The sequence below is a fragment of the Pan troglodytes genome, chromosome 7 (genome assembly GCF_028858775.2).
Source record: "Pan troglodytes isolate AG18354 chromosome 7, NHGRI_mPanTro3-v2.0_pri, whole genome shotgun sequence".
NCBI classification, from domain to species: Eukaryota; Metazoa; Chordata; class Mammalia; order Primates; family Hominidae; genus Pan; species Pan troglodytes.
Window position 1 is genome coordinate 140,158,481 of NC_072405.2, and position 14,405 is coordinate 140,172,885.

At 36.4% G+C, this 14,405-nt stretch overlaps 1 protein-coding gene across 36 annotated transcripts in view; it reads right to left on the reverse strand.

Annotated features, from left to right (window-relative positions):
• CYRIB (CYFIP related Rac1 interactor B) overlaps nucleotides 1-14,405 on the reverse strand; it is a 177,111-nt gene that overhangs the window by 65,819 nt on the left and 96,887 nt on the right.

The following is a 14,405-nucleotide window of genomic DNA, read 5'->3' on the forward strand; positions in this document are numbered from 1 at the left end:
TCCTTTGTAGGGACATGGATGAAGCTGGAAATCATCATTCTCAGCAACCTATTGCAGGAACAAAAAACCAAACACTGCATGTTCTCACTCATAGGTGGGAATTGAACAATGACAACACTTGGACACAGGAAGGGGAACATCATACACCGGTGCCTGTTATGGGGTGGGGGGAGCAGGGGATAGCATTAGGAGATATACTTAATGTAAATGACGAGTTAATGGGTGCAGCACACCAACATGGCACATGTATACGTATGTAACAAACCTGCACATTGTGCACATGTACCCTAGAACTTAAAGTATAATTTAAAAAACTATATATATATATGAAAAAAAAATTTGCTGGCCTCCAGCAAGACATGAGTTATTACTTCAGACCATTCTGTCAACCACGTTTACAGCTCTGTAGTATTTCAAATGATGGTACCTATGATGGCCTGGTGCAGTGGCTCACGCCTGTAAGCCCAGCACTTTGAGAGGCCAAGGTGGGTGGATCACCTAAGGTCAGGAGTTTGAGACCACCCTGGCCAACATGGCGAAACCCCGTCTCTACTAAAAATACAAAAATCAACCAGGCATGGTGGTGCATGCCTGTAATCTCAGCTACTCGGGAAGCTGAGGCACAAGAATTGCCTGAACCTGGGAGGCAGAGATTGCACTGAGCTGAAATCACGCCATTACACTCCAGCCTAGGTGACAGAGTAAGACTCTGTTCAAAAAATAAATAAGTAAGTAAATGGTGTTGAAATAACTCCATGGAAAACTAAGACAGACCCTTCTCAAACTATACATTACACATGGATTCGAGTTTAATTTCTCAAAACTAAATCTCAGAAAATAGAACAAAGAATCTTATCTTTGGAGGAATAATATGCTAAAATATAAAGCACTATAAAAAATTTAAAATGGAAAGATGAATCAATCATGTAAAAATTAAAGATAAGGGATACCAAAATGTCTTAAAATACTTCATGGGAGTGTATATAAATCACATGAAGACAACAGAAAAAAATAAACGATAATTTGTAACAGGGAGGCAAAACAATAAATTATGAAAAAAATGTATACCCCCTAATAATAAAAAGCAAATATAGTAAAATGGTTTAGAGAACTGGTTCTGAAATGAGATAGGCTTGGGTTGCATTTCCAATTATTTAAATTATTAAGTTATTTGAGCATCTTTATTTGTAAAATGCAGATTTTCACTTATTTAAATTAGGTTATCTATGCATCCTTTTCCTTTGTAAAAGAGCAAAAATAAACTCAAAGTGTGTAGATTAATGGAAATGCTAGTTTTGCTGAACATGGTCATTACCTTTTGTATTTAATATTTAATATTAAAATTACAATAATATGTATCTCTCTACTGACACTAAATCTCAAGTACAGTACTCTTAAGAAAACCATGTCTAACAGCACCAGAACTCAAACACCTGAGGATTCCTCTATGTCATCCTACACCATGCTTACTATCACAAAATAGTTTGATCAGAAGAAAGCACAATGGTTACATTAAGAGCCTCCCTCCTTGATATACCTAGAACTACATTTTCTATATAAAAACAAATATCAAGGCATATATGATACATATAAATCTTAATACTGTGCAAATATTAATACTAAATATTAATACAATATCAATACATTCTTTTTTTATAAAGATTTTTTAAAAATGTTTTTAAATAAAATAGAGATGGAGTCTTGCTATGTTGACCAGGCTGGTCTTGAACTCCTAGCCTCAAGCAATTCCCCCATCTCAGCCTAGCAAAGTGCTGGGATCACAGGCATGAGCCACCATGCCTGACCAAGAAATTCTTAATCTCTATTGTAAACCCATGCTCCAGAAGATTTGAAATACCAACATTTCTAATTATCTCTAAAGTTTTTTTTTAATTACCTCCAGGAAAAAGTAAATTGCAGTAACAGTTGCCTAGGTAATGCTAGGCTTTCAGAACATGACTTGATTTTTGTAGAATCTAAAAAGTTTTTACAATCTTAATTTTCCCCTTTATTATAAGGGTAAAACATGCTCACTACACAAAATACATAAAGAAAGTGGAAAGAAACAAGTACCACTACCTATAATCCCACAACCAAAGCTTTAACAATTTATTCTCTTCTGATTTCTTTTATGTATATTTTTATACAATTTAACACCCTTTCTTTGTATTTGTACTGCTTTTTATCATTCACATCATGAGCAATATTTCCACATCATTAAAAACTCTGCCAAAATACCACTTTTAGTCTTTACATACCAACTCATCATATGGTTGTACCACATTTTTTCAAGCATTTTCTCACTGCTGGACATTCAGGTTTTTTTCTAACCTTTTGCTCTTTTAAACGATGCTATGCCCAAGACTTCCATAAGCACATAAAGACTTTGTGAGATTAGAAGAAGTTATCCCAGTCTAATATAAAAATGTTTATGAACTATTATTTTATTACACAACCTCAACAACTACACAATATAGCTCTGCCTGGGTTGGGGTTTAAGAACCCCAGCAAGCAAACACCCTGGCTGTGCATACACATGCCCCTGCACACAAGGGTCACACTCTTGCCTACTGACAAACATAATCCCTGAACATTAAGGCACATAAACATACCTAAGCCAGTACCAGGCACCCTTGCCCCAAATTTCTCAAATGAGACTACCAGATCAGTTTCTGTCAGACTGCAGTGGTGGGCAAGTTAGCGAAAGACATCACCTCAGGGGATGCCTGGAGTCTGGAGCTCAGTCTGGACAAGACCATGCTGTAACCACCTGCATGGACAGAGTGTCCTCACAGGAGCTCTCCAGAGTCTTCGCATGCCATAGGTGCTAGTATGGTTTTATGTACCAGGCAACTTACTGTAACCTGGAACTCCTGGCTCCAAGATGTGGCCAGAAGGCCCAGAATCCCTTCACTCACCCACGGTCTTCTCAAAGTGACATGTCTATCTCATGTCTGATACACCCACAGGTGTGGCACCCCTTGTGCAGAGGGCCATGTGAACACCTTGAATAATTATCTTAGCTATGAACATAAATCTTTGCTGAAATAACTTAAAAATGTTTAGGATACATCAAGGTCTTTATACCTAGTGCCAAATTGCTGTCCAAAGATACATTCTAATTAACACTACCATCAGAATGATGCACTGGCCAACTTCACAGCATCCTTGACAAGTGGTGCCTTCTTTCACTTTTCTTTTTTTTTTTTTTTTTAAAGAGACAAGGGCCAGGTGCAATGGCTCCTGCCTATAATTCCAACACTTCAAGAAGCTGAGGTGGGAGGATCACTTGAGACCAGGAGTTTGAGAACAGACAAGACAACATAGCAAGACCATATACACACAAAAATTAAAATGAACAGCCAGGTCTAGTAACATACAACTGTCGTCTCAGCTACATGTGTGGCTGAGACAAGAGGATGGCTTAAGCCCAAGAGTTCAAGGCCACAGTGGGCTATGAGTGCCACTGCACTCCAACATGGGCAACAGAGCAAGACCCTAATTCTAAAAACAAACAAAAGAAACACGGTCTCGCTCTGTCGCCCAGGCTGGAATGCAGTCGTACAATCATAGCTCACTGTAACCTTGAACTCCTGGCCTCAAGGTGTTCTCCCTCCTTGGCCTCCAAAAGCGCTGGAATTATAGGCATGAGCCACCTTGCCCGGCCTCTCTCCCATTGTTTTGTTAACTACTGAGGCCAGCTATTTTTTCCTCCACAATTGTGTAACTTAGTCCTTCCCATTTTCTATCAAGGCCTTATGTATTTTTAAGGAAATAACTATCAAATCTGAACTTCCTTGATCAGATACTCAATATAAATGTATAAAGTGAGGTACAGTCTTTTAAAATTGTCCCTTTCTACTCAGCTGCCTTTTTCTAAGTACTTCCTATGTTTTAGACACTGTACTGCATGATATATTTCACATAAGCCTGTGAACTTAATAGGTTAAAATTAAACCCTTTTCATTGATGAGCAATCAGAGGCTTTAAAAGGTTAAGTAGTTTGTCCAAGGTCATGACTAGAGGGTAAGGAATTGGGAAAAGGAGGGGAAGGGACAGAAATGAGGAAGGGAACAGAGGGAGAAAATTACTTTTCAGGAAACAATCTTGTTCAATATTTATTATAATATTCCTTTCTGTAGATGTGATTTCTTGTAAAACAAATACTACTTTTCCACTAACTTCTTTTATTGTAAAATTAAAAATGATTCTTTAAAAAAATAACCCACGGCCGGACGCGGTGGCTCACACCTGTAATCCCAGCACTTTGCGAGGCCAAGGTGGGCGAATCACGAGGTCAGGGGTTCAAGACCAGCCTGACCAACATGGTGAAACCCTGTCCCTACTAAAAATACAAAAATTAGCCGACTGTGGTGGTGTGCAAAAAAAAAAAAAACAAAAATAAAAACAAACAAAACCTACAACAACAATAATGCTGTTTTCAATTATGAAAAACCTGAGGCAAGGGCTAAATTAAAAGGCAAGAGCTAGATTAAGAGGCTCACCAGGCTTTGAGGACATTATACAGAACCTTCTTACTTCTGGATCTCCTGGTTACTGTCAACATCTTGCCCTGATTACTGACCATCTACAATGGGACTTTTCTGATACTTCAACTCAGCTAAGTTTTGGAACATACAGCCATGGAGAGACTGTAAAATGCATTTTTGATGGCAGATGCTGCAATCGTGCTAACCTAAAGATTCCACAGGTTTAAGATACGTTCTGTGAAAACAAGTAAGTACCTTATTTTGCAGCTCTATAAGCTCAAACTCTGTAAAATTAAATGCTAGTTAAAAGAGTTTTTAGTGTTCATTCAATCTACCCCACATGTTCAAACCCCCTTATAACATTTACACACATAATTTTAAAGGAATGGTAAATACAAACAGAGGTAATAACATAAGGCAAATAAAGCTTTACAGTTTATATATATACACGCTCCAAATTTACCCCAGGTTCGATTTCATAAAAGATCAAATAGTTGAATTTATACATCCTGCTAAATATATATATATATATATATATGCTCCAAAATTATCTGAAGTTGCAAACTGCACTAGCACTGAAATGACCATTCCTTCCAGCTTCTCACCTGCTTCACCACTCCCCAAGTACCACTCTCTCCACCTCTAGTCCAATGCTGCAGTTATCTGAAATTACAAAGTTTTTTTTTTTTTTAATTATGACCAAGTTTGGCTTATCTGAGAAGTGCAAGGTTCGTTCAGAATACCTACTGTTTTCACCACCCTAACAGATTAAAAGAAAAAAGCCATATAATTACCTCAAAAGATGCACAGATGCACTCTGGGGTTGGGGGAAGGGGAGGACTGGGAACAGAGAAGGTGCATTTGAATGAAAACAAAGACTTGGGTTTTTTTAATTTGCCTTTATTTTTATTTTTTTATTTTAGAGACAGGGTCTTATTAGGATGCCCAGGCTGGGGCTTTCTTTTCTTGCAAGTCATTTTTTTTTCAAACAATTCTATATGATAATCAACAGGATGAACTAATGAAGGCATATTAAAGAGTGGTTCAGGTAAAATGATTCAGTGAATTCCTAATCTGTGTGTCATGTTTATGGTGACGGAAAACAAGTGTGTTCTCTACTGCGGTTAAAGTTATCTCTACTGCTGATAAATTTAAATACAAAGCGCAAAAGTGAATCCTACAATGCAATACCATGACTTTCAGGAATCTGCTCCACTTTTTTTTTTTTTTTTTTTTTTTTTTGAGACGGAGTCTGCTCTGTCGCCCAGGCTGGAGTGCAGTGGCGTGATCTAGGCTCACTGCAAGCTCTGCCTCCTGGGATCACGTCATTCTCCGGCCTCAGCCTCCCGCGTAGCTGGGACTACAGGCGCTGGCCACCACGCCTGGCTAATTTTTTGTATTTTTAGTAGAGACAGGGTTTCACCGTGTTAGCCAGGATGGTCTCGATCTCCTGACCTCATGATCCACCTGCCTCAGCCTCCCAAAGTGCTGGGATTACAGGCGTGAGCCACCCCTGGAATCTGCTCCGCTTTCAAAATCATGCCTACATAAGCAGAAGCTCTTGAGATAAACCTTGTCTTTCCCCATAGTGTTGTAATTACAGTAAAAGCTTTTCCATAATAATCAGAACTAGAAGTTTTTCAATTAATTGCAATTATTGATAGAAACATTTAAAATACATACACGTGCATTCATTAGCTAATCCTTTTTTAAGAAAACCAAAGCACATTCTTCAATGACAAGCCACTGCTAGAGTATTTTCCAGCCACTATGATCCAATGTTTTTGTAGAAATTACCAGAGGAGAAAAATATTTTTTTAATTTTTAAAAACTTACAAAGTGGAAATTCCAATTCTTCACAGACTACGTGTGAACAGTTCATGAACCAGTGCTGGTTTGCAAAGTGCGCTTTGAGTAGCACTAGTATAAATAAAGCACGGGCTCTGGAGCCAAACTGTGAGCCTCACCCTTGGACAAGTTTCTCTCTCTCTAGTGGGGATAATATTAATACCTACCACCTAATTGGGTTATTATGAAGATTAAATAAGAATATGTCTAGCATTTAAAACTGTCCCTGCCAGATAAGGACTCTATAAATGAAAGTTGATGTTATTATCATTATTACTATTGTATAGACCATAACCATAAATACACTTTTTCTAAAATGTCTAGTTTTTGTCTTTTTTAAATGTAATGAGAAATGAAGGTACTGAAAATACAGAATTCTTTATAGTTTTATCCTTTTCTCCAATTTTTTATATCCTGATCCATGACCAATCATATCACTTCTTTTAAAGTGAGTCACTAGTCACTGCACACCTGTTATTCACTAAATGTACAGGCTGCAGAGCATGTAGCTGTGTTACTTCCCTGTCCCCAGTGACAAATCCATGAGATACTTTTTTTTTTAATGGGCAACTGAAGGAGAGGATTTGCCAACAAAGACGAAATGAAGCAAAGAAACAAAAGCGATAATGCTGGAAATAAAATTCTAATGGAATATAAATGGAGTTACAAAAGAAAGAGTTGACTGTGAGAATGTTGACACCGCTGCCAACAGGGAGACTAAATATGCAGCCAGAGGAACCTTCTGAAGGTAAACTGATCAACATAAGAGAGTGGTTATGGTGAAAAGGATGACAATGTCTCAGAGGAAGTCACGCCAGCAAAAATCCTTCATATTAAAGGAACTTTTACATATACTTCTTGATATTCACGATGTAATGGATAAAATGTTTGAAGCTGATTCAAATTTAGAAGTATTAACAACTTGTCCAAGGCCTAGAAATGATGCTCACTCCACACTGTACAACAGGGAAGAAGAAACCAGGCACAGTTCTAATTACTCTTGAAAAGATTTTTACAAATAAATAAAACACTTTAGTTTTCAAGGTTTAAATTACACTGTACTAAGTAAATACTAGTTTTACTGTTTTATCCATTTCCCTATACATTTTGCAACAATGAGAGTATGTTTTGACGAAAATTTCTAAAAATCATGAACAACATAATTTCTAAGATTGCTTTGCAAAATTTAAGTCTGCACAAGTATTTTTACATTCCACAGCACAAAATGAGAACTGCCTGTATACAGAACTTTTACAACCTAAGAAGGAAAGCAACTGAATCTAAAAACAGGCAAAAGATTTCAACAGATAATTCACCAAAGTTAAATGGACTGCAAATAAGCACTTGAAAAGATGCTCAACACCATCAGGCACTAGAGAAACACAAACTGAAAACATACCAGATGGCTAAAAAAATACTGTAAATGACCATACCAAGTGCTGGTGAGAATACAGTGGAAATGAATTCCTATATACTTGTGCAAAGCCACTTTAAAAAGTTAAATATACACCTTCAATATGACACAGTCATTCCATCTACGTATTCATCCAAGAAAAATGAAAGCATTATGTTCATACAAAGAATCACACACTAATGTTCATAGCACTTTACTTGTAGTAGTCTCAAACTGCAAGCAACCCAAATGTTCATCAACAAATGAATGGACAGACTGTGGTATTTCCATATGCTGGAATACTATTCAGCAATAAAAGAAACAAGCTACTGACACATCCAACAATAAATATAAATCTCAAAATCACTATGCTGAGTTGAAGAAGCCGGATATAAAAGAATATATATTGTATGAGTCCTCATATATAAGATTCTAGGAGTTAAGTCTGGGCAACACAGTGAGACCCTGTTTCTAAAAAAATTAATTAATAAAAAAGTAAGATTCTAGGAAACGCAAACTAATATTATAAGGACAGAAAGGGCACAGGTGGTTGACTGGCGTCTAGGGGCAGGTACGGTGGATAGATTTGAAGCAGGCAGGAAAAAACTTTGAAGGTGATTATGTTCATTATCTTGATTGTGGTGATGGTTTCATGGGTGATTAACTATGCTGAAGCTCCACAAACTGTATGCTTAATAAAACTTTTAAAAATGGTCCATGGACCATCTGCATCTGCCAAAAATGTGGATTCTCAGGCTTGCCACAACCCACTAAATTTTGTGGGTCAAGCCTGAGAAACTGCATTTTCCAAGATCCACATTACTCTAAGGTATGTATTTACTCTGTAATCTAGAGGATCTAATGCCTAGAGTCTCCAGAAGAACTATCTCACTCAAGCTTTAGAACTTAAGACATCTTATTACATTCGTATTTATATTTTAACTTTGAAAACTGATATATAGGTGATCTCTGAAATAGTTCAATAAAAGAAAAAAGCCCATAGAGACAAAAGTTTTAAAGCTAAAAATAAGCTTTATGATTTCAATTTAAAATCATATCTTGTCCCAATTCCATTTCACAAATGGGAAAGTTGAGACCCAGAAAGGTTAAATTTGGGCAGAGTCAGTAATAAAATGCAAATCTTCTATTCTACTTTCTTCTGAAATGAAATTCTATCCAACTTTCTTCTACAAAGGCTTCTATTCCTTTGCTTTCAATTTCTCCTAAATTCATATTTATTCTTTGTCATTTCCGTAGCTCAGATTTTTATGCTCTCACTCCTAACTACTGTAATAATCTCCTAAATGGTTAACCTACTTCTGTAGTTCTCTCCCCACTTTATTTCTATCACACAAATACCTGAGTACCTAATATTAGTCAAGCACTATGAGACACTAATTTTATCTCATCACTGCTCTATTAAAAAAAAAAACTTCTAATAGCTCCCAATACTCTTCAGGATACATTCTCAAACTGGCACACTTAGGAATGAATATCCATTCTGATTTCAGGCTACTCCTAATAAACATGCTACTAGAGCAGAGCCCCCTAACAGCCTATGCCCATTCCAGTCCTGAAATCTGTTTCCTCCTAAAAAGGCATTCCTTTCTTCCTTCTAAAAAGATTCTTATCCTTAAAAGGCCAATTTAAAGCTATTCCTACTTTCAACAGGCTTTTCCCGAGGACTCCAGCCCACATCAATCCCTATAATTCTAAAGCATTTTCATCCAATAGTACACTGCTACTCATTGGTTGCAGATGTTAGTTGTATAACTGAGGGAAGATAAAATTTGTTTCTCAAGTCTTTCGTACCCTATTTAATATGCAGTGCTTAAGTATTTTACAACGAAGGGAAACAGCATAGCATATATAGGTAGAAAAGTTTTAGTCTAGAGGCTTTGAAACCAGTCAAATACCAGTTTGAATCCTAGTTCTGACAATTACCATAACTCAGGATCACACAGCTAGTAAGCATTAGTTTCCTGATTTGTCAAATGGAGTTAACAGACCTTACAGCACTGTTGCAAGCATTAAATAAGATTCAATGAGAATGCACGTTTACTGCTTAGGAAAAATCACAAACATTCACTTAGTTGTAGCTATGATTAGCAACACAGATTAAATATCCACCATGTGGCAGATATTGTACTAGGTTCTAGAAACACCAAACTGTTTAAGATTTAAGCGCTGATCTTAAAGAAGTTTATGTATTAATACATACCAATACCATTCATCCATCCAAGTTAGAAAACACCAGTCATCATTCTTACCTGTACTGTAAGACCTGAAAAACCTGACCATTCTATTTCCTGAAGACCTCCACTCACACAACCACTGAACTAGCAGTTCAAGCCAGGACTCCTACTATAGCCTATTTGGGTCTCACTACTCCACCTCTAATCTTTTCTAACTAATTCTCCATAATGTTATTAGAATAATCCTTCTAATGCAGAAACCTGATCACATATCTACACATCATCCTTCCCATTAGTCTATATCTGTAATTGTAATGGCATAGGACACAGAGATCTCAGGCTGACTCAATTCTTAAAAAAAAATTTCCAAGATTTCTCTTAAATATCTTGGCCAGGTGCAGTGGCTCAACGCCTGTAATCCCAGCACTTTGGGAGGCCAAGGTGGGCAGATCATGAGGTCAGGAGTTCGAGATCAGCCTGACCAACATGGTGAAACCCCATCTCTACTAAAAATACAAAAATTCACCGGCCATGGTGGCGCTTGCCTGTAATCCCAGCTACTCAGGAGGCTGAGACAGGAGAATTGCTTGAACCTGGGAAGCGGAGGTTGCAGTGAGCCAAGATCGCACCACTGCACTCCAGCCTGGGTGACAGAGCGAGACACCATCTCAAAAAAGAAAAAAAGTCATTTTTATGTATTGTTAAAGCAGCTTTTTAAGAAATTTAATTATTTCTTTAAATACTTCAGTTGTAGTTTTATTAGAAAATCCACCCTACTACTGCAGTGATTTAATAACAAAAAAATTGGAAAAAGAAAATCCACCCTACCTCGTATTACTTCATTGTCACGTGTTACGAGCGACCACTGGCCAGTACGTACTATCAATAATGGCTGCCCACCACAATTATCCATGGACCACCACCACCCTGTTTTTAACTATGCATGCCACAGAGCTACCACAGCAGATTCTTATTCACCAAGCCTACAGTACACCATGGTATTTGTTTTTTTAAGAAGCCACACAATGTTTCTAATATATAGCCAGGATTGCCCAATCCCAGATTGAGAAACTTTACATAGAAAAGTGACCAGATATGATAATATTGCTTTGTCTATCTAAAGCAGGGGTCTGCAAACCACCCACAGACCATGCCTAATCCCATGGCTTTTTGTTCTACCTGCACACTAGAATGCTTTTTACGTTTTCTAAGGGTTGAAAAAAGAAAACAACAATCTTTATCCTGAAAGTAGTTAATGACTTCCTGTGGAAATAATACTTGCATATATAAAAAGTAACGAATTCATAATAATTCTGTCAACACCAAAGTATTGTTACAGACTACAATTACAACAGAAATTTAGAGAACAGGACAGCGTGAGATAAAGGTATATTCCATGTGTGAGTTAAAAATCTTCTCTGTAGGCCTCACAGCACATCATATCACTCATCAAAACGCTGGACCCTTTCCCATGATTCAAAGTGGCTATCACAGGCTGTTCATTGTTATTATACTCTGCTCTGCACTAAGCACAATGCCTGAAACATCACAGTCTCCAAAGTATAGATGCTGAATGAGTGAATAAGCAAACATCATAAATAATATAAGTACATTAGAATAAATGCAACTCGTCTAAAATTAAGGTTCCAAAAGGCTGTCATTCTGCTAAAATGATTTGTTTGGGGAAAAGAGAGATAAGGAGAGGTCAATGTATCATTAGCAGAAAACTGGTAAAATTTAGAAAAATATGTAATTTCTCCTATTAAAAATTAAATAAAGAGACTTCAAATGAAATACTCTAAGGTGTGTCCACCACTGTTTTACAGATACAGTTTTTAAATTATTTTATTTTATTTATTTTTTTAAGAGATGGGTTTTTGCCATGTTGGCCAGGCTTGTCTCGAACTCCTGGCCTCCAGTGATTGGCCTGGGCCTTCCAAAGTGCTGGGATTGTGGGTGTGAGCCACCGTGCCCACCCAGCCTACAGATAGATATAGTTTTTCTGGACTGATAAAACTCAGTTGCACCAACAGGCATAGATAACCACTTTGGAGTGATATTATGTATCTGATATGTGGTAATGTATATTACCGCATGTCTTGGTAGCAATAAAACAATAGATTTTAAGACTATGAAAAATACTTCCGTCACATAGTGTTAAAAACGTCCTCAAAACTCAACAAAGATCAGTTACAGACTCCCAATAGGCTAGACATTCTACGTATGGCAAAGTACAAAATGCTGTGTAAAAACAAGATCTGCCCTCATAAAGCTCACAGTCTCTGAGATGACATGTAAACAAATTACTACAATACAGTACAGTTAAATAAAATGCTATGCTGGAGTTCTGTGGTTAAACTGCTATGGGAAAACAGATGAGGGAGTAATTTCATTATGTCTAGAGGAGAATGTCAGAGAAAGCTAGAGAAGTGAGATGTCTGGGTGCCTTACATACTTAAAAAAACACCAGTACTACTAACAACTTCCAAAGACATTTTTATATGCTTCAAATTAAGTCAAATAACTTAATTTTAAGATTTATGTTAGCATATACACTAAACTGGAAAAGGAAAATCTTCTCCTATACAAAGCATTTTAATTACTACCTATGATTGTTAACAATGGGGTAACATAATAAAATAATACTAAAATCCTTAAGAAAAAGGCTTTATTAAACTGAGACTGAGACAACTCCAAGAATTCAGAAGAACACCGGGTAAGATTTTTCAGTCCTAATAAATACAAACTGCACTGGTTTCTTCAATAATTTCTATCCCGTTTGCTATCCATGTTTGAACCTTAATCTGTTTGCCCTTCTGTTATTTCTACTTATTGGATAGCTTATATAATTCCAAATTTGGACTATCAAATCTGAACTTACAAACCAAATCAGGGGAAAACACTTTCAAAAAAAAAATGTACTGTTCTAAAAATTACTCTTTCATGGTCAGAGTATATATTTATGTAGTAAACCTTTATCTTTAAAACACGTAAGTCCAGCCTGTTAAATGTCCTTATGAAGTGGTTCTTTCTTGTCTATCTTCTCCTTTTTTAAAAACTACCTTACATGTCTTATGAGCTTTTCTCCCAAGTGCTCATTAGGAGCCACATGGAATCTAATGGGTTCAACAGACAAGACATCAATACACACAACTATAAATACATCATATCAGATAGGTTCATTTCTCAAAAGAGCTCATAATTCTTCAGTAGAAGAACTTTATTTTTCCTAACATTTAGAAGTTTCACAGAGATAATTAAGTAGAAATCATTCAGTATTTTCAGATTTTGGCTATTTCTTTATTTCCTAGACTTAAACATCTTAGTTTAAATGATTTTTAACAGATAGTCACCCACAAACAGAATGAGTGCCATAACTGTACTTCAACTGCTATGTGACAGACTTCCATATCATCAGTAATTTTTACCTAGGTATTTCAGACTGGAAAAGATAAATAAAATTTGATTTTAAAATAAATTCTGAAACCATTAACTCATAACATCCTGGATGTTTTACCTTCTGCTACCCTACTCATTCACTAATTTAATACCTTACAAAAACCTGTACAGTTTAGAAATTCCCCTATCCCCTTTCATTTGATTTCCACCAAATGTAGGAGCACTTACGTATTCTAGATTTCACTGTTTAGTTTACTATTTGCAGTATCTAGGAATTTATTTTATCTACAGAGATAGATTTCTTATAACAAGAGACAAAATTTTAGTCATTTGGGAAGTAGACCTTGCTTCCTTGAATTAACAGAAAAAATATTAAAGTGCAAGAATAGGAAAAAAATTGTAAGTACTAAAACCACAAAAATGGAGAAAAATGTTGATCTATGCTAAATGATGTACAAGAAAATACTGATCACCGAAGTGAACAGATCATCAATATTTATTTTAGCCATTTCTTTCAGCCTTCTTCCTAATGTACCTTTTACTCAGACATAAGTCTTATCTATTAAAAAAAAAAAGTTAAATTGTATGTAGCCATCATTTGTCACCTTTGCAGTCCATATTGGAGAATGACTGTTAATGCTTCTTTTCAGAATTTGAGATTCATAACAATTCACTTATCTTTCCTCCACACTATTAAAAACTGAAACTAAAACAGGAAGGTTTTCTTCTTCCCTAACTTCTTGATAATAACTAATAGCTATTATTCAGATATACATTAACAGCCATTATTTGAGTGTATGTCCTCTCCTATGTTAGGCTACTCAGTGAAAAGTTTTGGGCAACCAGATATTCACATGGTTTCAAAGTATCACCAAACCAAGACCTTTTACAAGGTCTCACTCTCTCGCCTAGACTGGAGTGCAGCGGCACGATCACAGTTCACAGCAGCCTTAATCTCCCAGGATCACACCACCACACTCAACTAATTTTTGTATTTTTTTTGTAGAGACAAGGTTTCAGCATGTTGCCCAGGCTGGTTGACACCATCTTAATTGAGGGATAAAATTTAGTATCACCAAA